The sequence below is a fragment of the Colossoma macropomum genome, unplaced genomic scaffold, assembly GCF_904425465.1.
Source record: "Colossoma macropomum unplaced genomic scaffold, Colossoma_macropomum, whole genome shotgun sequence".
Classification (NCBI taxonomy): Eukaryota; Metazoa; Chordata; class Actinopteri; order Characiformes; family Serrasalmidae; genus Colossoma; species Colossoma macropomum.
Window position 1 is genome coordinate 7,737,460 of NW_023494788.1, and position 22,859 is coordinate 7,760,318.

At 40.6% G+C, this 22,859-nt stretch overlaps 1 protein-coding gene across 5 annotated transcripts in view; it reads right to left on the minus strand.

Moving 5' to 3' along the window:
* The window catches only part of LOC118806678 (solute carrier family 45 member 3), a 43,102-nt gene extending 21,534 nt beyond the window's left edge, over positions 1-21,568 (minus strand). For 3 of the 5 annotated variants that reach the window (XM_036568186.1, XM_036568188.1, XM_036568189.1), the window contains exon 1: positions 4,572-4,808. The gene's annotated coding sequence lies outside the window, so the exon portion shown is untranslated. Of the gene's footprint in view, positions 1-4,571; positions 4,809-21,279 lie in introns of those variants that run through there. The other 2 variants (XM_036568187.1, XM_036568190.1) reach the window with 1 other exon arrangement.
* Positions 21,569-22,859: the final 1,291 nt, after the last annotated feature.

Consider the following 22,859-nt stretch of genomic DNA (forward strand, 5'->3'; position numbering starts at 1 on the left):
TGGCTGACCCTGAATAATACGTCATGTAAAGCCCACGTGCCGTCTCTAAAACTGGCGTGCCTGGCGCATAGCTTTAGAGCGGAATAATTCATAGTACCCAGGAGCCAAAGCTTTGAATGCAAGCACTAGGCAAACTCACATTCCTCCAGAACTTTTTCCATTGACCGCTGCAGGCCCCACAGCATATTCCAGGCAGGTCTATTGATCGCTGTTCAATATCCTCTGCAAGTTTACAAAGTTCTTGCCTTCCATTTGGTTTTGCACAAGATTGGTTTGGTGTGGCTGTTGAATCATCTGAACAGGGGGAAGGGAAGGGGGGGGCAAGGGTTCTTTTGACACCACTGCTCTCCCCCACTCTTCAATGCCGCATATCCAGACCTATTCAACACCCAGCACCACCACCCCCAGATAAGCTTTAATGGCTCTGAAGGGCATTATCACCACACAAAACAGGCTTTGTGTACGTTGAGTCTCTGTTAGTAATGTGATATACTGAAGAATCAAGCCCTTTCAATTAAGGTATTATTAAAGTTGGGGGCATGTAGAAACAACGTTAAAGCGTCTGGAGAGTCTATGCTGAAGAAGTAAACCACAGAACAGCTCTAAAATGACATCAGAACCACAAGAAACAGTTAGGACACGCATCCAAGAACCTCCAAAGCAGCTCCACGTGACAGTGGTGGCTCAAGAGGAATTCATGAGACGACCGAATACTTCGGTTGGGATTTAGGCTCTCCTAGACTTGATTTCAGCTATCTTGTGTGCCACAAGAATGTCTGGATCTGGTTATATATTAGAGAAAAAGACTTGACGACAGCGTTTAATACCATTTCTTCGTGCCAAAAAGGATTCTTTGGAGCAAGACTATCAAAGAATAACCCCTTTTGGTTTCTTTAAAAGCCTCTCAATGGATGGTTCTTCAAAAAATCACTTTTCTAAATACTTCTGTGTTCTGCGAAGACTTATAATGCAGGGATTTTTCTTAAAAACATACTTTCAAGCCATGAATTTAGAAATAAAGGCTAAGTGAAACAACCTGTCCACAGTTGCAATCTCCAAGACAACTCAAGTTGCAGTGTCCTGATGGATTCTGGAGAAGAGCTCTAGTGTAGGTCCCTTCCTAAGCAAGGTCACACGACTACAGCCTGACCCAGCACTCTTAATCTTCTCGTAATGTCTGTTAGCGTCACCTCTGACCTCAGCTTTCGGTGCCACTCGTGACAGACCTCACCTCAAACGCAGGCAGCACTTTGACGGTTTGTTCTTGTGTGCTAAAAGTAACGTTATAATGGTTATACTTACATTCACCCAATATCTGTGAAAGATTAGGTTTTCAAAATATGCTGATGAATTATGTAAAAGATGATGTGAAGAACCATTAACCTAAAATATTAATAATTTGGTTTTATTTCATATTTGAGGAACGTTTCTGAACTGTAAACATGAGGTGAGGGACAGTGGGAAACAGATTCTAACTGCATAACCTAGCAAAAAACTGAAGAGTGCAGCTAAAAATAGTGATGCTCAGGACTTTACAAAAGGACGAACGCACCACATCAAAAGCAAACATCCGCCAGCGATAAGACAGACGAGTATTTGTCATGTTCTCTGACAGAAAGTGTGATGCAAGGCGGTGTGAGGAAATCACACATGGTTGTTGCAGAAAGACGTGATGAACGGCAACAGCTTTCAAGAGCTACTGCTGAGCCAAATCTAGACCTGGTCAAAGCATTTATTTATTTATTGATTTTAGGCTTGCCAGTTAACAATAACTCATCAACTAATGATGGACGGTTATCGTTCACAAGAATTTGTCAAAATTTGAATCCCTACACTCTCAAAAAGATGGTTCTTCAAGGGATCTTTGGTAAAGACAGTGGTTCTGTATAGGATCATGAGCACTAAAAGAACCATTAGCATACTTAAATGATTTATAGGACCAAAAAGGGTTCTGCTATTATGACGATGTCAAGCTTGTAACAATAGAGGAAACTTTTTTCAAAAAGGTTCAGATTTTTGCCATTACAAGCAGGAAACAATTCAATTTAGAGTACACTTGTGCACTGAGCATGTGTGGACCGGTAGATGACCTCCTCTTCCAAGTCTCCAGTTTAACATCTGACCCCATGTGTGGTCTAATCAACTTTTTAAAAGAATATGCAAGTGTCCTTCCTCGTCTTTACTTCCTACTCTGGCTTTAAAAAGGGACTTTTCTCTCCCACACCTCGCCGTCCCTCTGCTATCAGATTCAGGTTCAGGAACTCGATCCGCCAGGACTGTTTGGCCTGAGGCTTCGCAGACGTCCCAGGAGACGAGCCCTCGGTTCTACTATGGACACACGATACGGGAAGACACTTATCAGGTCAAAAAAGAGAGAAATGCTACTGCTGCTGACCATTGGGGGAGGGCACCACCTCTCAGACGCTTTAGACTAGAATGCATTTGGGTTGGGATGAAAAAGTTAATCACACAATTAGGCTCAGCCACGTCTCTTCTGTTTCATTCGGTAGATTATCAAGAGACTTTTAATTAACTGTGTAAATAAAATACGTTTATAATCTGCTGAATTCAGCAGTTTTTCACTTTATTTGGAGTGTCCAACTTCATATCTGTAGATATTAACCTGAGAGGAACTGAACATCTAACAGGTTTAATAGTGACAAGCTGTTGAAGACACACTGACACCATTCTGTACCTGGAGCTTCACTGGATTAGGATTTGGTTAAGGTTAAGGTTAGGATTAGGTTTTGGGTTGAGGATAAGGTTAGGATTAGGGCCAGGGTGAGATTTAGGATTAGATTTTGGGTTAATGTTAAGGTTACAGTTAGGATTAGGCCAGGAAGAGGGTTAGGATTAGGTTTTAAATTGAGGTTAAGGGTAGGGTTAGGATTAGGGCCAAAGTTTGATTTAAGATTACGTTTTGGGTTGAGGATAAGGTTAGAGTTAGGATTAGGGCCAGTGTTAGGATTAGGATTAGGATTAGGTTTTGGGTTGAGGTTAAGGTTACAGTTAGGATTAGGGGCAGAGTGAGGTTTAGGCTTAGGGTTTGGGTTTATGTTAAGGTTACAGTTATGATTAGGGCCAGAGTGAGGGTTAGGATTAGGTTTTGGGTTTATGTTAAGATTACAGTTAAGATTAGGGCCAGGGTTTGGGTTAGGATTGGGTAAGGTTGAGTAAGGTTAGGTTTTGCTTGATGGAAGTAACATATTAAGTCTACTTTGCTTCATGCTACACAACAATACATCTACTTAGTGTAAGTAATGCATCAGCAGTACGTCTTCAACATATTTACTTCAATGTATTCAGAGGCTTCACGACTGCTAAGAGTTAAGAGTTTATTAATCATCTACAAAGGACCGCTCCAAATAAAGTGTTACCAGAGTAACTATTGCATTTCAACTAAAATAAAAAACTAAGGCTGTAATGGAGTGACAGTTTCAATCAAAAATCTGAAAAATAAATAGAAATCTGAAAATAAACCATTTCAAAACACTGTAATTATGAATATAATGATTTTTATTCAGTGTTTCACATAATAATTATGCTCCATTTTAATGAATAATGCAGCTGATCAGTTTAAGTATTGACAATATCCACAGTATGCTCAGAAAAGTGTGCTGTGGCGTACAGTAACATAATGTATAACAATACTTATTGCTTATAATACATATTGCTCCCTCCATCACCAGTGCAGTCTCTTCTGAGGGTCCCTCATTGTCACCTTTCATTAACATGAAAACATTTAAAGTAGTTTATTTAATAGTTAATGCCAGACAGTCAAGCTTTTGCGCATATCTTAATTATGCTTTTGTGATACGCTGTCTTTTCAATTTTGGGAAGGGGGATTAAAATGAAATATTATATAAGGTTTCATGTGATTAGTTTTTTGTATTGTTTATGTTGTAGTTGCACTGTTGTCAAGATCACAGTGTCGTATAAGAACATGCTGCTTTGCAAGCTTTTGTTTTTACCTCATTTACACCTACTTTTTATGTAATTTTTGAGTCAAACCACCAATCTGTGTAGTATACAATTAGTTGTCTGTACAATCAAAACATCTTAACCAATAAAACACTGAATCAGAACTAATAACTGAATTAAACATGAAAATATGTGACATGTTACAATCCTAAATAAATACCTAACAAGTCTACGACACAACAGGCTGACGGATGAAGTGCTGTTACGGTTTCAAAACAACTGCGACTAAGACAAGCTATTAAATGTGGATCGTCTGTTTCCCAGTGAATCAGATCGGTGCGTCCCAGGCTGTAAGTGTTGTGCTCTGAGGCTAATATTTAACTCCGATAACTGGGAAAAGGGAAGCGCTGCTGCTCCTTCATGACACACACAGCTCTATGAAGGGTAACTGGACATTATCATTCATAAGACACTACTGCTCTGTTCAAAGCAGTCAGATTAAAACTTTATCACTCTTTAATATTCAAAACACTCACAACTTCACAGCAGCGTCAGACGGCGTGTGGCAGAACGCAGCGCAGCAGCGACGAGACAGCAAGACGAGAAGAAGAAAATGAAGTAAAGGAGCACCAAAGAGAAAAAAAACTCACCAGTTTAACTTCAAAAGCTGTTTTTATTCCCCTGCAGTGATCAAATCCTCAGAACCGCTCCTCTCCCTCCGATAGCACTTCTCTAAACGTGACAACTGCTCTTAAGCTCAGTCCATCCTCACTGATTATCCCCTCCTCACCAACCAACCCCCCTTAAACTCTCTCTCTCTCATCTTCCCTCTCTCTCTCACACATCTTCCCTCCCTCTTTCTCTCTCTCTTTATCTCTCTCACTCACATCTTCCCTCCCTCTTTCTCACATCTTCCCTCCCTCTTTCTCGCTCTCACACATCTTCCCTCCCTCTTTCTCTCTCTCACTCACATCTTCCCTCCCTCTTTCTCTCACATCTTCCCTACCTTTCTTTTTCTCTTTATCTTTCTCACATACATCTTCCCTCCCTCTTTCTCTCTCTCTCTTTATCTCTCTTATTCACATCTTCCCTCCCTTTCTCTCTCTTTATCTCGCTCACTCACATCTTCCCTCCCTCTTTCTCTCTCCCAGTCCCTCTCTCTCTCTCTCTCTCATTTTCTTCCCTAATTTCTCCCTCTTTCTTTCCCTAATCCTGCTCCCTCTCTCGTTTCTCTCCCATTGGGTTCCGATCTTTTTCTTCTTTTCTTTCTTTATCTCATCCTCTTCTCCTCTCTCTCTCTTTCTTTTCCTTGATTTTTCCTGCTCTCCCATTCAACTTTCTCTCTCTCTCCCTCTCCATATTTCTTATCCTTTTCTCTTTCCTAATTTTCTCTCACTTTATCATCCTTTTCTATCTCTCACTCTTCCACGGAATATTAGATTTGACATTGTCTAGTTTCCTAAACAAACAGAAATCAGATGGAATCATGGTAGAGTCAGATTTACACCCATATACTGTACACACACACACACACACACACACACACACACACAGTGCCATCTCTACTCGCAGCCCAAACCCCCTCCCTCCCCCTCCCCTCCTCTAATTTGATAAGAGAACAGAGATGAGGCTGGACTGACCCGCAGCAGACTGAGGCCCTCATCAGAGCACGCCTCATTTTTAAACCATCTCCTGTTTCTGCAGCCTAAAGCCAGGTCAGCAAGGACACGGCTGCTGGCTACACTGACCTTTCCCATCACACTGACCATGCTCTGCTCAGGTGAACTCCCAACACCACCTGTTTTTACACACAGACCTGCCCAGTCGAGACGTTAGCAAACTTTTTTTCTGAAAGTTCTCATTTAGAAGTTCATTTTCAGTGTACTGATTCAAACATGTTGGCAGTTTCCACCTTTTTAAAAACGCCATCTGTGTCCATAAAGATTCAATCTGTTGTGTCGGATGGATTATTGTGATTTTTCGCTTTTGGCAGTTACCATTCAGCTCAGCGGATCCAAACTCAAGCAGATAACTATAAAGGTTAAGCATATGCTGTGCAAGAGAAAATGAAAATGAAAAAAAATCCACTTCTAATGAAGATCTAAATAAAGATACAGTGTAGAGCAGCGCAAACCCACTCAGTATACACACACACACCATGTAGAGGACTGTGCAAGCTGCTGGAGTTCTCAGAACAATGGACTGACCACCCCAGAGTCCAGACCTCAACAGCATTGACTGTGTTTGGCTTTATTTGGATTGTGTGAAGCAGAAAAAACAACTTCTAAGACTGAACTTTGGAGGTGTGGAAAAATATTCCTGCAGATTTATTTAAAAAACTGAAAGCGAGTCTCTTGAAAAGAATGGAAGCTGTAATGAAGACAAAGAGTCACAAACTAAGTATTGAGAAAAGTGATGTTATGTTCAGTTGAGGCTTCTATAATATAAAATCTGCTAAATATGTTTTCTGCTTGTTTTTTCATGCTGAAAATGAATAACCTGTACCTAATCCCTGTTTTGACTGGAAATATCAATGAACGGTGTTATGTGACTACTGCACCGTACACAGTACTGTATATATGGTAATACAGCAATGATAACTCAGCATAATAATACTGGCAGTATCACTAAGTAATCATATTGTTGTACAATCATAATGTAACCAACATTAATTAACCCTCTACTGCAGGCATTATGAGAGCAATTTAAAAAAAAATATTTGATTAATTTTTTAAACAATAATGTGTGCAGCGGTCCTTTTGGTGTATGTTGCCTTGAGGCAACATTGTGCAATAATGGGAAGAAATGATATAGAGCCGTGTTCTCTGAAGTGGTGAAACATGGCTTGTGACTGGCTAAATCCATTCCACCGTTGGACAACGTTGCATCTAGGCAACAAACATATTTCTGCAAATTCTCATAACAAAAACAAATGACACTGAATGTTAAAAAGATTTAAAAGTGTCCACTAAGAGATGGTATGACCAAGCACATGCTTTTTACTGACTTACTCAAACTTTGTCTTTTATTGTTAACCCTGTCATTGTTGTTGAATATGTATAATGTTATTGTAAAGTGAGGAAAATGGGTTAAAACTGCAACATTGCAACATCATGCAATAGAGGGTTAAAACTGACATCTAGGGGTTTTATTATTATTTCCATGACAAATTAACTTCTAATTAAATACGTTGCCCAAAGCTATAACACGTGTGTGTCCGGTTAAGGCCAGATTCTCTAATCTCCATTGATTAGCTTCAACACAATAAACAATAAGCAGCCTGTTCAGTGCTTTTATGGTAGCAATAATGGTTAATTATCTACACTAAAGTCTGTTCCAAAGTAAACAAGAAAGATAATGTTGAAACTCCCATCCACAAAGAAGACACTAACCATATGATATCTCAGTCAGTGAGGTCCACCCAGCCCAAACTGCGAGGAACATAATGACAGTGCTCCTGCTTTTAACTGCAGGGTCAATTCGGACGTTTACTATAATTAACATTAACATCAGGGCTGCAATGCCTGTTATAGGAACAGACTTTACTAAAGGCAAACATACAGTGTCCAGCTGTGGGTGTAAAGTGAGACCAGAGCGTCGGGTATCACAGGCTGCACATCTGTCTGGAGACAGAGGCTGGAGTCTGGCTGGAGCAGCTGCCTCTACTGCCCCGAGCCAGGGTGATTAACACCTCACTCACAGCTGGTGGGACACTAAATAGGCCACTGTTCTACTATAATATGTAACTCTAAAACACAAAATAACACAAAACACAAGGCCAAATTCAAAGAACATGGAATAAGCATCAACTGACAACTGGAAGAGTCAAGTGGCACAACTAACCTCACTTGTGAAATGTACAGTCGAGTGCAAAAGTTTGGTCAAATTACATGTTTTGTTGCTTTTCTAAGTAAAAATAAGTTCTCTACAAGCAACAAACTATAATATAGCATTTTTATACTCATTTTAGTTCAGAATGTGTAACATATTCTAAAAAAATGCACCAGAACTTTTGCATAAGCCTCATTTTATGTTTTATTTTTTCACATTATGTTAAATTCAGCAAATAAACAGTAACTGTGCATTAAAATGTGCAGACATGTTCTCTCTGGAGGATGTGTTAACTTATTTTACATTTTTTGCACATAAGCAAACTTGAATTTCATACTGAATATGTTCTTAAGTTCTCAGCATCTGCATACAAATAATTTCAATCTAACACCCTATAAATTCACATCCTCACCCTCTGTTCCCGTGACGAAGTGTTCGCAATCCCCACCGCCACCCCACCTCCTTCCTGTTCCTCAGTCTTTCGTCAATCCTACAACACCTATGAGGAGGGTCTGGCCTTCTAGCTACAGTCAGAAGCTGCCCAGAACTCCAGCCAAAGTTCTCAGAGATTCCCCCCTCCCTCAATCAGTCTTCACTCATACTACCACCACATGTTCCCGTGACGAAGTGTTTGCAATCCCCACCGCCACCCCACCTCCTTCCTGTTCCTCAGTCCTTCGTCAGTCCTACAACACCTATGAGGAGGGTCTGGCCTTCTAGCTACAGTCAGAAGCTGCCCAGAACTCCAGCCAAAGTTCTCAGAGATTCCCCCCTCCCTCAATCAGTCTTCACTCATACTACCACCACATGTTGAAGGCATGATCTGAACTCACAAAATTATATTAGACCTGAGAATACAAGCTGACTTTTAAGCTCCGCCCTTCTTTAAATGGTTTGCATATAACTGTTACCAGCAATGCTCATTATCCAAAAACAAGCTCAAAAGGTATTTGGATAAGATATTCGCCGGTAAACTTCGATGAAGCTCTTTATGTCACGTCATAAAATGTTTAACAGAATGACATTTGTTTCAGATAGAAAGCTTCAAACTGACGGGAGACTCTTTGTGTGAAGAAAGAATCTTAACCAGACTACATTAAGGCTGCTATAAAGCACAGAGGTGGAAAGGTCAGTTCTGGGACTGTTTGTCTTACAGCGGTGTTGGTGAGCTTGTGTTCACTGATGGGATCACGAACTCAGATGTGTACAAAGACATTTTGGATACAAACCTGCAAGAGTGTGGGGAAGGGTTTCCTAACACGATCAACTTAATGTATAAGTATGGCACAAATGTCCAAGCATTTTTGGGACCACTGTAGATATACTGACAAGGGTCAGGGATATTGGCTCATCAAAATTAGCCCAGTGCATTCTCTCCATAATGTCTGGTCTGCCAGGTCCTCAAGAAGAGCAACCTTTTTATAGCATTGTCCCTAACTTGTCCTTCATATACAAATAAATAGATAAATAAATAAACAAACAAATTAATAAATAACTCATCCAGCAGATTTTGCATTCTCTATCATTGCAACTTCTTGTTATGGTGATTAAACTTGTCATCTCTAAAAGGTCAGTATGTACTCATAGGAGCGCATGTTGATGGACCGTAACACACTCACAGTACCACTATCGAAGGTTTGTACATCAGGTTGGAACATCACTGGAGCTCATCACTGACTGGATCGTATAAAACTTTCTGTAGTTGAATAAAGATAAAACAGAGATTATTTTATTTGGGAATAGCAAAGAGAGGCAAAGACTAGCTGCCTATCTGGATTCAAGTGCCCTAAAATCTAAAGAACTAGTACGTAACGTTAGTGTTTCTAGCCCTTCTCCTCTGTAATGGTACTTTTTTTTTTATCCTAATTTAACGTTTAATTTTTAATTTAACTTTTAATTTAATAATTTTCTCTTTTAAATCTATTGTTATAATCATGTTTTTAATTTCTATTCTCCTTTACTTTTTTAAAACAACTGTATTTGTAAGGCACTCTGAATGACGGCAGTGTATGAAAGGTGCTACATAAATAAACTTGCCTTGCCTTGGAAGCTTGCGTTGATGTACACACACGTTCATGTCAAATTCACCTTTGGTAAGCAATAACTTGTGCATAATTTTTCATGCATGATCATTCTGAGATAAAAAATGCATGAATGTTTCATAAAAAGCTCAGGGGTGTGCAGAGTAAACCCACACTCCAGTTAAAGTATAGTAACTTCTATGGAAAAAAGTATCTTTCTAAAAAATAGCTTCAGTGGAACAAACTACTGAGTACTGAGTAGCTTGTAAAAGTACGCTGGAGCCTCTTAGCACATCCAGCAGCACTGCTGTGTTCCAGCATAGTAGCTGAAGTTTGGACCTTTTTGTTCTAAAATAAAATATTAAAGAGAGCTATGGCCAACTGCCAAGCAGTACCAATGCTGTTACCAACAAACCAAAAGAAAATTAAACACAAAAAAAGGAATAAGTAACTAAATGTTAATGATTAAAAAGGAACAGAGAGAGAAAATCAGATTTCTTGCATCACAAATATAGTAGAAGTAAATGTATTATCATTTAAACCCCAGAAAGAACAAACCCATCCAAATGTTACTTGAGTACATTTGACTGTGTAAACATAACAAGTCATGACCCCCCTCTGCTAAGCATTAACCAGAGGAGCAGACTGGTAGAAGTAGACACTGACACTCAAACTCCTCACCAGATGGCGAATATGAAGAATTCAGGTGCTGAGCCCACTGTTGCCAAGCAGACTTTGAAAAGCAGGACACTGTCAAATGTTTTTCTTTCATACTTTGATGAAGGCGGGGGTCTGATCCCACATCCTATATCAGAACTCCTACTCTGATACAGTTGTTAGATACGAGTCCAGAAGTGCAGAGCGCGCCTCCCTCTGCGGTAGAAAAGCAAAGAGCATGCAAAGAACCCAACTTTATCAGCAGAGCTCAACGGAAAACCAGGTTTAATCCTGGACTGTGTTAGGTATGCGTGCATGTGCTTGACCTGGGCAGTATTTGGGTGGTGCAATGAAGTCCTGCCAGAAGAACCCAAGCAGTCATCCAGCCATTGCCAAATGGAAAATTCCATCACATGAGAGGGGCAATTTGGAAACGTGGGGCAATAACAATCAGTCAGCAGTTGGTGCTGCAAGTCAGTTGTACACTAAACGCTAATACTATAAGGTACACACCATGTACAAATCGTAAAAGTATGAGATTACTGCACAAAACATTAGCTGTGGGTAGCTGCTCCCTTCCCCGAGTGGATGAATCTGATGATTGCGAGTGTGTTGCAAGAGCATTCAAAGAGAACTTGGTCAAAACTTGCAAAGATGTGAGTGAGTTATCTGCTGTTGTCATCATACACTGATCAGGCATAACATTATGACCACCTCCTTGTTTCTACGCTCATTGTCCATTTTATCAGCTCCACTTACTATATAGGAGCACTTTGTAGTTCTACAATTACAGACTGTAGTCCATCTGTTTCTCTGCATACTTTGTTAGCCCCCTTTTACCCTGTTCTTCAGTGGTCAGGACCCCCATGGACCCTCAAAGAGCAGGTACTATTTGGGTGGTGGATCCTTCTCAGCACTGCGGTAACACTGACGTGGTGGTGGGTGTGATAGTGTGTGTTGCGCTGGTCTGAGTGGATCAGACACAGCAGAGCTGCTGGAGTTCTTAAACACCTCAGTGTCACTGCTGGACTGAGAAGAGTCCACCAACCAAAAATATCCAGCCAACAGCGTCCTGTGACCACCGATGAAGGACTAGAGGATGACCAACACAAACTGTGCAGCAGCAGATGAGCTATTGGCTCTGACTTTACATCAACAAGGTGGACTGACAAGGTAGGAGTGTCTAATAGAGTGGACAGTGAGTGGACACAGTGTTTAAAAACTCCAGCAGCACTGCTGTGTCTAATCCACTCGTACAAGCACAACACACACTAACACACCACCATGTCACACCATGGGGGTCCTGACCACTGAAGAACAGGGTAAAAGGGGGCTAACAAAGTATGCAGAGAAACAGATGGACTACAGTCTGTAACTGTAGAACTACAAAGTGCACCTATGTAGTAAGTGGAGCTGATAAAATGGACAATGAGCGTAGAAACAAGGAGGTGGTCATAATGTTATGCCTGATCGGTGTATCTTCATCAGTATAATGCTGATTTTGCATTTGAGACCTAAACATCAAGCCAGACCTTCTTTTTGAGCCTGTGCCAACACAATTCAATCCAACACTTAAACAATCTCACACTAACTTTTAAATTATTATTTCAGGCTTTACAGGGCGACCCGCAGCTTCACACGCACACTATATTTTAATGTACTTTTTTCCTACTGACTCAGTAATGCTACTTCGATTTAAAAAAAAAAAGTACATAATGCTTTGAGTACACATTTGCTTTGCCACCTATAGAGCTCTGAAGTCATCATTCTGTTGCACATATTAGAACCTGCGTCTATGCAGTTTTTCTCTATGGTAAAAATAAATGGTGCTTTCAAAAATGTTCCAAAGCTGATACGTTTTGTCATGTCTACATCTTTCCCCTCAATGTCACTGGATCTTTGGAATTATGAGTTCGTTAAGGAGTCATAGTAAGAATATTACTACATCCATGCTACTTGCAAGCTAAGAAGTGCAAGAGTTGAAATGGCGTCGCAGTGAAATGACATTGCATGAAGTCTATTATTAAACCTCAATATTATTATATAACAACACCAGTCACTCAAACTGTAGGCTAAAGCATGTTAACCACCACATTTGGCAATGCTTGCTTGTTTGCATGGAGCATTTGGCAGGGTTATAATGTCAGTTCAATGCACAGCAATGCAATCCTATTTCGACTCTAAAGCAGGCGTGTCAAACTGCGGACCTTCTGGGCCAAAGTGCTGCAGAGATTAGCGTTTACCCTTATCGAAGGCTCTGAATTCACTTCATGAAGGCCTTGCTGATTAGCTGATGAGCTGAATCAGGTGTGTGTAATGAGGCAGTGTGCTGCAGTCTGCAGTGTTTTGGCCTGCGAGGACTGAAGCCTGACACATGCTTTAAAGCAACACTATGTAGGAATAGAAAATTTGGAGACCTCTTGGACCCATTCCCCTACGGAATGAAGCTGACTTTTGTGAGCACATTGAAAGAGTATTCGAAGTGAACTCAGTCAAAACTTAGTGAAGGACGTGTCTTCCGAGGATGAGAGTGAATTATCTACTATTGTCATGATATCTTCATCAGTATAATGTTGATTTTGCATTTGAGACCTCAAGCCTTTTTTGAGCCTGTGCATGTGAGGTTAAAATGAAAAGACATATAATGTGGTCTGAAAAACTTCTTCCAAATCCTTCCCAGCACCTCTGACAGCGACATGCAGCGGTACTGTATTTTAGCATGTTCTTTTGTCTCCATACTCAGTAATACTACTTCTTTTAATGTTTTAACAAAAAAAATACTACATAGTGCTGCTTTAATGACCTCACGATTCTGAGAAAAATTTACATATGGCTAAAAGCATCAAGTTTGGAACATTTTTGTTTACCACATGATGCGGTACCAGCAATTATTTGATTCATTTTTCCCATAGAGAGAACCAGCTTAGACCCTGAGTTCCTGATACAGGCATGATGTCGACTAATAGAACAACGTCACGACTTCAGGGGCCTATTTAGGAGTGACATTCGGTGTGTCTCATTAATAGGACTGCTGCTAGGTAGAGTGCGTCATTTGCAACGGCCTTAGCAGAAGCTTTCTGTGAGGCGCCTTCCTCTGCTTTTATAGTGCCAAATGATACAGCCTATAGAGGATTCAGAACTGCAGCAGCATCATCACTCCTGACCCCCATTAGCTGTGAGGCTGAGTTTGAGGTGTTTGAACAGTGAGTGGTGAGAGGTGAGGAAGGGAGCGAGGTAATAGAAAGAAAGCGGATTTTTTTGAAAACACAAGGTGAACTTAAACGAATGAAACATGACTTGCTATCCACAGCCACAGTGTGTGGATATTATCCACAGCCTGCAGTATTTTTGTAGCGGAACTATCACCACACAAATTAGTTACTGTTAGTGACTTTCTCCATCTGCCGGCACTCCACACTCAGCTGTGTGACTTAGTTCAAGTTCAGATTTAGCTTTGGCTAATAATGTTAGCCTGCTTTTCCCTGTTTTATTTTAATTAATAGCTCCGTTCTGAGCTCTGTAGCTTTGCCTCCCTCAGCTTTACTAAAATATTACCCCTTTACCTTATACCTAATACAGATGAATCTTATATGCTGACAACTTCATACATCAATGGTAAAAATAAAGCTAGTTGTCCATAAAACGACAGGATGATCGTTCATAGCATTCACACAGCAATTTATGTAATAAACTGGTACTAATTTTCACGAACAAATGGGGCAACATACTTTAAAAAGAAATTCACAGTCCCTCCAGCCCCACGACCCAGAAGGATAAGCGGCTTAGATAATGTGCGTCCCTCCGAACTGTTCCCATGAGGCTCTGCGTCATAAGCTACTATGATAAAGCCGCAGAGCCTCATGGGAACTGAGGGCTGAGAAGGATACATTGATGCATCCTCAGAATTCAGCTGAAAGAAGGCTGCATTTCTCGGCCACTTTCAAGAATCCTCCGCATTCTTTTGAAATGGGACTGTGCTTACGATTTATGTGGCTCAGAAATGGGACCTTCGAAGGTCGCAGCCCCGAAAATGTGACGTTTATTTGGATGGGATTCTATAATTCCCAATGTTCTAGAATTAAAAATAGCAAAAGCCATTGTTACATCACAAATAGAACATGTGACATTCCAAATACAGCAGGTGTCTTCAAAGGGTTACAGCAAACTTTCAAGTTCACTGAATCAACAGTCTCGACTGAGCCCCCTCCACTGTGTACATGAAACATTTCTGACAGAACAATAGCGGAGCTGAAACAGCCATCACAGCACTCAGTCGCGCTGCCTTAAATCACAGACTTGATCCTTTCACTGGGTTCCGTGCTTCTCGGATATCAAAGGTCTTCCATTGCCCTCAAATAATGCACTTCCATCCCTTTCAGCCTGCAACATGAAAGTGAATCCCACACTCCCCCTCATATTTCTCACTGCTATGCAGACAGCGCGCTGCTTGAAAGGACAGTCAATCATAAACTTTTATTTCATCCCATGCCCTTTTTCTTCTTAAGCTCAGACTGAGCTTCCTGGCACATACAGAAAGTGTTTATTCAGCGAAGCGTCAGTGTTTACTTAGAAGGCTTTTCTCCCATCCTTTAGGCAATGTAGCTTCTCTTTGTGTGCGTTTTAAACCATCTGGCCTTATCGCCCTGGGAAAATGACTCGAGCCCAGTCTGGTTTATCCCTGCTTTTACCCGCTCCATACGCCACGACGGCAATGGCTGTAATTTTGACCAGTCTCTTCACATGGAGGCATTTCTTGCCAAGATGCTGGCTTTGCGTCGTGGCATTTGCTGCTGCCCACAGTGGGGCGTGCATGAAAACGTACAAAGAAAGTGGCCAGAACTGAGTCATGTTCCCAAATTCAATTATGCACAAGATGGGAGTGACTGGCTTTAAAGAGTCATAAGAATAGAGGATGAGGACACGCAGTCCACCTACTTACAGGGTGGGTATTGGTGACTCATTAAGTTCAGGAGCTTTCATAATAACAGGTTTTTAAACGCTGCCCGCTCCCTTTATACTCTTTATATGCTCTTTATAGTTTTGGCCAAAGCAGAAAACTATTTATGCGGACTAGAACCATAATTGTGGCCCGATACCCATTTTCCGATATTTATTATGTACATAACTGCAGGTGCCAATATATAAACATTTCTAAAATGTAGAAATTAGAAATCTATCTAGATTAGCGTTGTAGAGAAATATGAAAGGTATTATGGGATTACAAAAGCAGCAAAATGAATATAACACAGATATACACCCAGTGTCGCCTTGACCTTCTGCACTTCTGGAGTAAAATAAATACATCATCAAATATTGGTTTAGAAATATCAGTCAAATCTAAATATCTGCCCAATGCTGATTATTTTTAAAGAAAGAATGGTGCTGTGAAAAAGTATTTGCCCCCTCCCGCCTCCTTATTCTTTTTATTTTGTCATGCTGACAAATGTTTCAGAACAAAATCTAATGTAAGACAAACGACCTGAGAGTAAACACAAAATGCAGTTTTAAATGATCGTTTCATTCACTGAACACCAACTGGCCCTGGGTGAAAACCAATTGGCCTAGTCAAAGTCCTGTCTTGAACCCCTTTTGAGATGCTGTGGCAGGACCTTAAACGGGCAGTACATGCTCGACAGCCCTCCAATGTGTCCCTCCAGAAAACCTATTCACTTAATTCATCATGATTTCTGAATATTTCCAAATTCATGTTTTACAAGAAATAGTTCTCGCATTTTTTTTATGTACTCTTCTCACTAATAACTGCTGGGCTGTCCAGCACTGTGTATGCTCTAAAAGGTGCTGAATAGAAAGTGTAATTAATGTAGGTTGTCAGTGGATATACTTACAGATATTTCCACATACTTTCTTTGCAAACACCAGGTAAATAACACGGCAGCTCAACATTGATAAACAGCAACCAAAACCGGCTGCTGCATGTTTCCTGACTCCAACACGGCACTGAGAAAGTGCTTTAAGCACTACGTAGGTAGAGGCAGGAAATAAACAGTTGGTCCAGTCGCTGTGGAACAGAGTGGCTGCCAGGGTTCCCACTCACACACTTGCCTTTGGCGGCTATCATTACCATTGTCATCCTGCCATGGAGCCTGTCTAGGACTGGGTGGGTGGAGACATCATTCAAAAAGTACTGCAGTGTGCCCGAATGTTCCATAAGTGTTCTGAATCTTTTCCGCTTTCTCATGTGAGTTGAATCAGAAGAGGCTTTTCAGCCACTTTTGAATGGCACGCAAACAGTGGTCAGTCCACTCAAGACCTGCGCTTATTCTATAGGCTGGTTACATGACAAGTCGTGGGCTCACTTTGTTAATGGTTATTCTCTGTTGAAAATCCTACATAATCCATTAAGCCTAATCTGCATGTAAAAAAGGTTTTGTGAACATGAATTAGGCCTGATCCATGACTAAAACCCACTTAAAGTGGTTAGAAATACGTTTAAATTGCTGTTCAATCCATGAGTGTGGTCTAAACATTCTAATCCACATGGGAGCTGTGACTAGTTCAGTGACTAGCTTGCATGTGGGAAACCAACAAGTCTCTCACTAGTGCATACCGTACTGTGCAAAAGTAAGAGACCACCCTTAATTTATTTAATTTCCTGTCAAAATGGCCATTAATTACAAGTTCCTTTTTTATGTATTTAAAACATTTGAAAATTCCACAGAAGCCTAGACACCTAAATATACTTTTTTCTGCAGTATTTAGTGCATCCAGTCTTTGCACAAATCTGCAGGGGTATTTTTCCAAAGCTCAGTCTTAGAAGTTGGTTGCATTTTTTTTGCTTCTCACAATCCAAGTAATCCCAAACGCATTCAGTGATGTTGAAGTCTGGACTCTGGGGTGGTCAGCCCATTATTCAGCTTCTTTGTTTGATGTGTCTGCCTCCTTTTCTCAGTGAGGTTCTTCTTGACAGCTACACATCCTTTCAGACCCATAGTGCTGAGTTGTCTTCTCACAGTGGAAGGATGGACAGAAACACCTGTGGATGTTTTCAGATCTGAAGCAGCTTGGTTTTCTCCTCTCTCTCAAAGATGAAAGCTTTAAGTGCTGTTTATCTGATGGGGTCAGTTTTGGTGTCTACCATGTTTTGAACAGTCCTTGGGAGGCCCATTTTCTCTTTCTTTAAACCATTATTTGAAACTCCAGTTTTGGAAACTCTTGGTATTTTACATCTGATCTTCTCAGAAATATCTAAATATGAATATTTTTAGTTTTTACCTGGAAATTGAAGTGAAGGGTGGTCTCTGACTTTTGCACAGTACTGTATATGACCGCCAGTGTATTAATGACTATTACATAACCACCTAATCACAATTATTTGAAATGATCCCAGTTATTTGAGATTATTGCAATTGTTTAAGCTGCATTCATTTTCATTTTCACAATCATTTTATGCAGCAACAAGCAAAAAACAAATTGCTTGCATTGGGATTGATGCAAATAAATGTAAATAAAAAAGCTATGTAACTAATTCTAACATATTTAGCATGTATGCTAACAGAATTACTGTTTTGCTTCTTGTTGCTGTCGAAAAAACATCATATCTCCAAAATGGTCACTTTACAGAAGAAGGAAAAAACATTCTTAGCAGGTTATGGAAGTCAGTGTAAGGCCAATGTAAAGGGCAGCTTGTATGTTCAAACTGACAGTGTTAGCTACTAAGTAAACACTGCTAGGAAGCAAGATTTGGCCAATTAGCTACTTTAGGCTTGTCTTAATCTTAATAGCTACATACAATGAACAAGAGAAGGCAGTTAAATCGTTAATCACAATTAGTTATACGACAATTAATCACCAGCTAAAATGTCATGATCGTGACAGCCGTATTAATCACATCCTTAAGAAGCGCTGGGGTAACTTGGAAGAAACAACCCGAGACACTGCAGGACGTGAAGGTGACATTCCAAAGCCGGCTGGCTGTCTCCCCGTTCCAGAGAACCTCGTTCACCTGCGGCCAGCTGGCTCCGGCCTGCCATTACAGAGACGCTGCATGGACCCTGACCTTGAGGCCACGGCAGGGTTATGGAATGCCTTTGTGTTTCCCAGACACATCAAAAGTTCCAGTAAGGAAGATAAAGAGAGCAGAGGAGTTCCTGTTGTGAGTTATAGTCACTCAATTAGGCAAATTCCAGAAGCCGGCCGTTTCTCGTCTGTTGAGTGGACACGGACTTTATCCACAATGGCGGATGGACGAGTAGCGCAGACTGAATGACAGCTGAATGTGTTAAAGCACGCTGTTCTTGTGTACTACAAGTGATTTTGAGATTTACAGCCAACTTAAGCAGTCCAGACACTCTCTTCAGACCTTCACTATGGACAGACCAGACAAAAAGGACAGAGATAGAAGGAAGCAGTTGTGAAGAAAAGGGATGCGAACTTGTTCTATGTACGTTTCAACCCCATTAGACCAGAAGCTGTAGAGCAGCCATGTAAACATTCTTCTCATCTTGGCCATTAATGCAATTTAGGCTCATTCAGTTTAGCGCATGGCAGTTTCCATTGGTTGTCCACTGCACTAGATGTTTATAAAGATGGCTGATAACTAATTCGAGAAAACTGGTTTTACATTCACCGCTAACGTTTCCGTCCAGCTCCCACAAAGTAAAGACTCGCCTCGTTCTCTACTCTCAGATAAAAGTGATGAGTTTCTTCTCGGTTACATCATTTTATCGATGAATATATGCAGTCCGGAGAGCGCTGATACAGAGTGTGACACGTGTGATTAAGGAGAGGAAAAAAGTCTGAGTTGCCTAGCTTGACTGCCCTGTGGGTTGCGTGTCCTGATCCTCTGATGTGCAGCATTAGAGGAGCCGGGTGCAGCTGGCTTGCTCAGGCCAAACAGGGTGAAAAGCATTTCTCAAGGATGGAGCAGATGAGCCCTGGAGTGAAGCCCTCATGGCCTCTGATTTCCAAGAAAACCAAGCACAGGTATTAATCCATCCATGTACACACTGAATACCTCTGCCAGTAAAAAGATTATTGTATTTTTTCAATTGCAAGCAAAGATTTCGAACTATTAAGCACTGTAACAATGAAAAGTAACTATGTTCAGAATGCATCAACTAACCCCTTAAAATCCAAAGCTTTTTTAAATCCTAAGGCTTATAATCCAGTAACTATATTGACTACAATGCACTGAGTTTTTATTAAGGTATAGAAGTGTGTAATAAAACTCCTGGCCAATTAGGACATCAGTTAGGCAGCCTCAGGTGCCACAATGTACCTGCTGCACTATTTAAGGTGGAACTGGAAAATTCGTACAAGAAGGTGGCAAATAGGAAGCCAACTTCAGCCACGATTGTCTTCCTCACAATTTTATCTCGAATCTTGAAATAATGACTTATTCAAAATTGACATGGTATCTAGAAGTAATGACTTACTTTCTCGAAATGTCGACTTTTTGCACACTCCTCAAATTTTTGATTTTGAAACTGAGACATACTACGTCGAAAAAATGCTTTTTAAACTTCAATAAATGTCATTATTTCAGGATAATAAATCATTATTTTTGGATACTAAGACTTTTTTTGAGATTGGCTGCTATGATGTTGCTAGGTGGTTGCTATGGTGTTGCTATGCTATCCCAGGTGGTTGCTATGGTGTTGCTATGTGGTTGTTAGGTGGTTACTATCATGTTACTAAGTGGATGCTAGGTTGCTCTTAAATTTCAATAAATGTCATTATTTCAGGATAAAAAGTCATTATTTTCGGATACTAAGACATTATTTTCAGATACTAATTAAAAATGTCGACAAAATAGGTCGTTATTTTGAGAAAACCAAGTACATGTATTAATCCATCCAGTGTACGCGCTGCATGCCTCTGCCAATATAAAGATTAATGTATTTTTCCAACTGCAAGCAAAGATTTCAAACCCTTAAGCACTGTAATAAACAATGACAAGTATCATTCATAATGCATTAATTAAGTTTTTTTACATCCTACGGCTTATAATCCAGTAACTACATGCACTACAGTGCACACTGAGTTATTATTAAGTATGTAATAAAAGTCCTCGCCTTTAAGACATTAAACACTGTACTGTTTCTATGAAAGCAGAATGCATTCCTCTCTGAATGCAAAACCCTAACATTTATACAAGTCTTCTTATTATAAAGCAGCTCAAGTTACAATGGATAATCTTTTCAAAGAGGCTATTAATGCATGCATGTCTAGCCGTCCCCATAAAGACTGACTAGTGACTCATAATGAGGACCCTGCGTTGGAGTAGCTTCATTAATCCACACTGATGATTATATGAAAACCTAAAGGCACCAAATGACGTTTTCATCAACTTTTACTATTATTCTTGTAGATGCTCTCAGGTTCAGATTCCACGGAAGATTCCACGGAAGAAACACTGAACAAATCTCTAGAAGGACTGAAAATACCTCAGTCACCTCCCCCTCGCCCATGTGTCAGCACAGTGGGGGTCTAGCCAGCAGCGACAAACGTTTAGAGATAAAGACTCAAGCGGAATAAGACCCTCAATAATCGCTAATCAGTAACCAGCACAGCAACTGGTGCCAACCTCAGCACAGAGCAGGGAAAACTGACTCAAACAGAAGTTTATCTCCTGGCTTTAGCGCTGCAGGCGGTCAGGTTTCAGGAGTCTGGTCCAAAACTACCCCGCTTTTGTTGCACAGCCCACATAAGTAAGATTCCTGTGGAAAGAGCGCGTCAGTGAACATTACACACGCCGCCAGCAGCGGAGTTAGGAAGAGAACTGGCTTTTTTAGGACTTTCATTACAGCAGGCAGTGAGTGGGAGCCGTGAGCCTAGCAGCGGAAGTTCATTTCACAGAGGCTTTAGGAAGAAGTTTCACGTTACTTACACATTCTTCAGGCGGCCGGCGGTCGAAGCAGCACCGAGTCCGAGGAAATCAGTAAAGCGGAGCCGCTGAGCGCTAAATAACGAGCAATGGCGGGTAGCTGTAGTCTGTCAGTACTGCTCTCTCTCTCTCTCTCTCTCTCTCTCTGTGTTGTGGAGTAAATAGTTGCTGCTGCTCCGTCTGTGGGAAGGACTGAGCTGTGACGTTCTGAGCCCACCAGGAGACAGAGGAGGAGGAAAAAGTGGGAATCAGTCTGCACGAGCGCGTATGACACAAACCTCCACCAGCTCTCTGGACTGTGGGCTGTGTTATTGTTTTCTGAATGGAGGTCTATTCCCGCCAGAAAGAGGAGGAAAAAACGCCTTCTGTTCTCTGTTTCTGGCAGCAGTGTCAAAATTGGGTGCATAATCTCGAATCAATGACTTTATTCAAAGCTCAAATCAGCTTCTTATTCGCCACCTTGTTGTTCGAATTTTTCCGTTCCACCTTAAATGGGAAAATTCGAACAAGAAGCCTGAGGCGCCAGAATGGAACTGCTGCACCATTTAAGGTGGAACGGGAAAGTTCGAACAAGAAGCTGGCGAATAGCAAGCCAGCTTCAGCTACGATTTTTTCCTCACAACGCTGACTCAGTATCTCGAAATAATGACGTATCTCGAAATCTTGACTTAGCATCTAGAATAATGTCTTACTTTCTCAAAATATCGACTTTTCTCAAATTTTCGACTTGAAATCGACATACTATATCGACAAAATTAAAATTTAAAAATTTTAATTTCAATGAATGTCACTATTGCAGAATAATAAATCACTATTTTTGGATACTGAGACATTATTGAGATACTAATTGTGGTTGCTCTGACGTTGCTATGTGGTTGCTATGGTGTTGCCAAGTGGTTGCTAGGTGGTTTTTAAATTTCAATAAATGTCACTATTTCAGGATAATAAATCATAATTTTTGGATACTAAGACATTATTTTAAGATACTAATTAAAATGTCGACAAAATAGGTAATTATTTTGAGATACTCACAACCCTCCTGAACTCCTTTAAGCTGGTTTATGCTGGTCTGCTGCTGGTTTAGCTGGTCACCTCAGTCACCCAACATAGTCATGCTGGCTGACCAGCATGTCAGCATCCAAAACACATGTTGGTCTGTGCTGGTTTTTCTAGCCATTATTTTGATATTGTAAGTTATTTCAAGATAACAGGTCAGATATTTGACAAAAATAAAACAAGAAATAAAAAGGCAATTTTTAAAAAATATGTTTAGCTACTGTGGGCTGGTTCTAAACTTACATCTGTCTTTTTTCTCCACTTTTGTTTTTCCTTTGCTGGAAACCTGTGCTATTTCTGAGTAGAGCTTCTGAAGACATTGTGTTTTTCACTGAATTAATGACTGAAATAGGAAGATGACTCAAGTCGAAACTAGATAACAAGTTACCTAACTCCAAAACAAATACGTTTCGGGTGACAAACTCTCCTCCAGTACTGAGCTCCCTATATATAGTACTTCCAGCATCAGGAACTGACGTCTGTTAGGCTTCTCTTTTTTGAGATCCTTTTGGCTCGATGTAAAATGT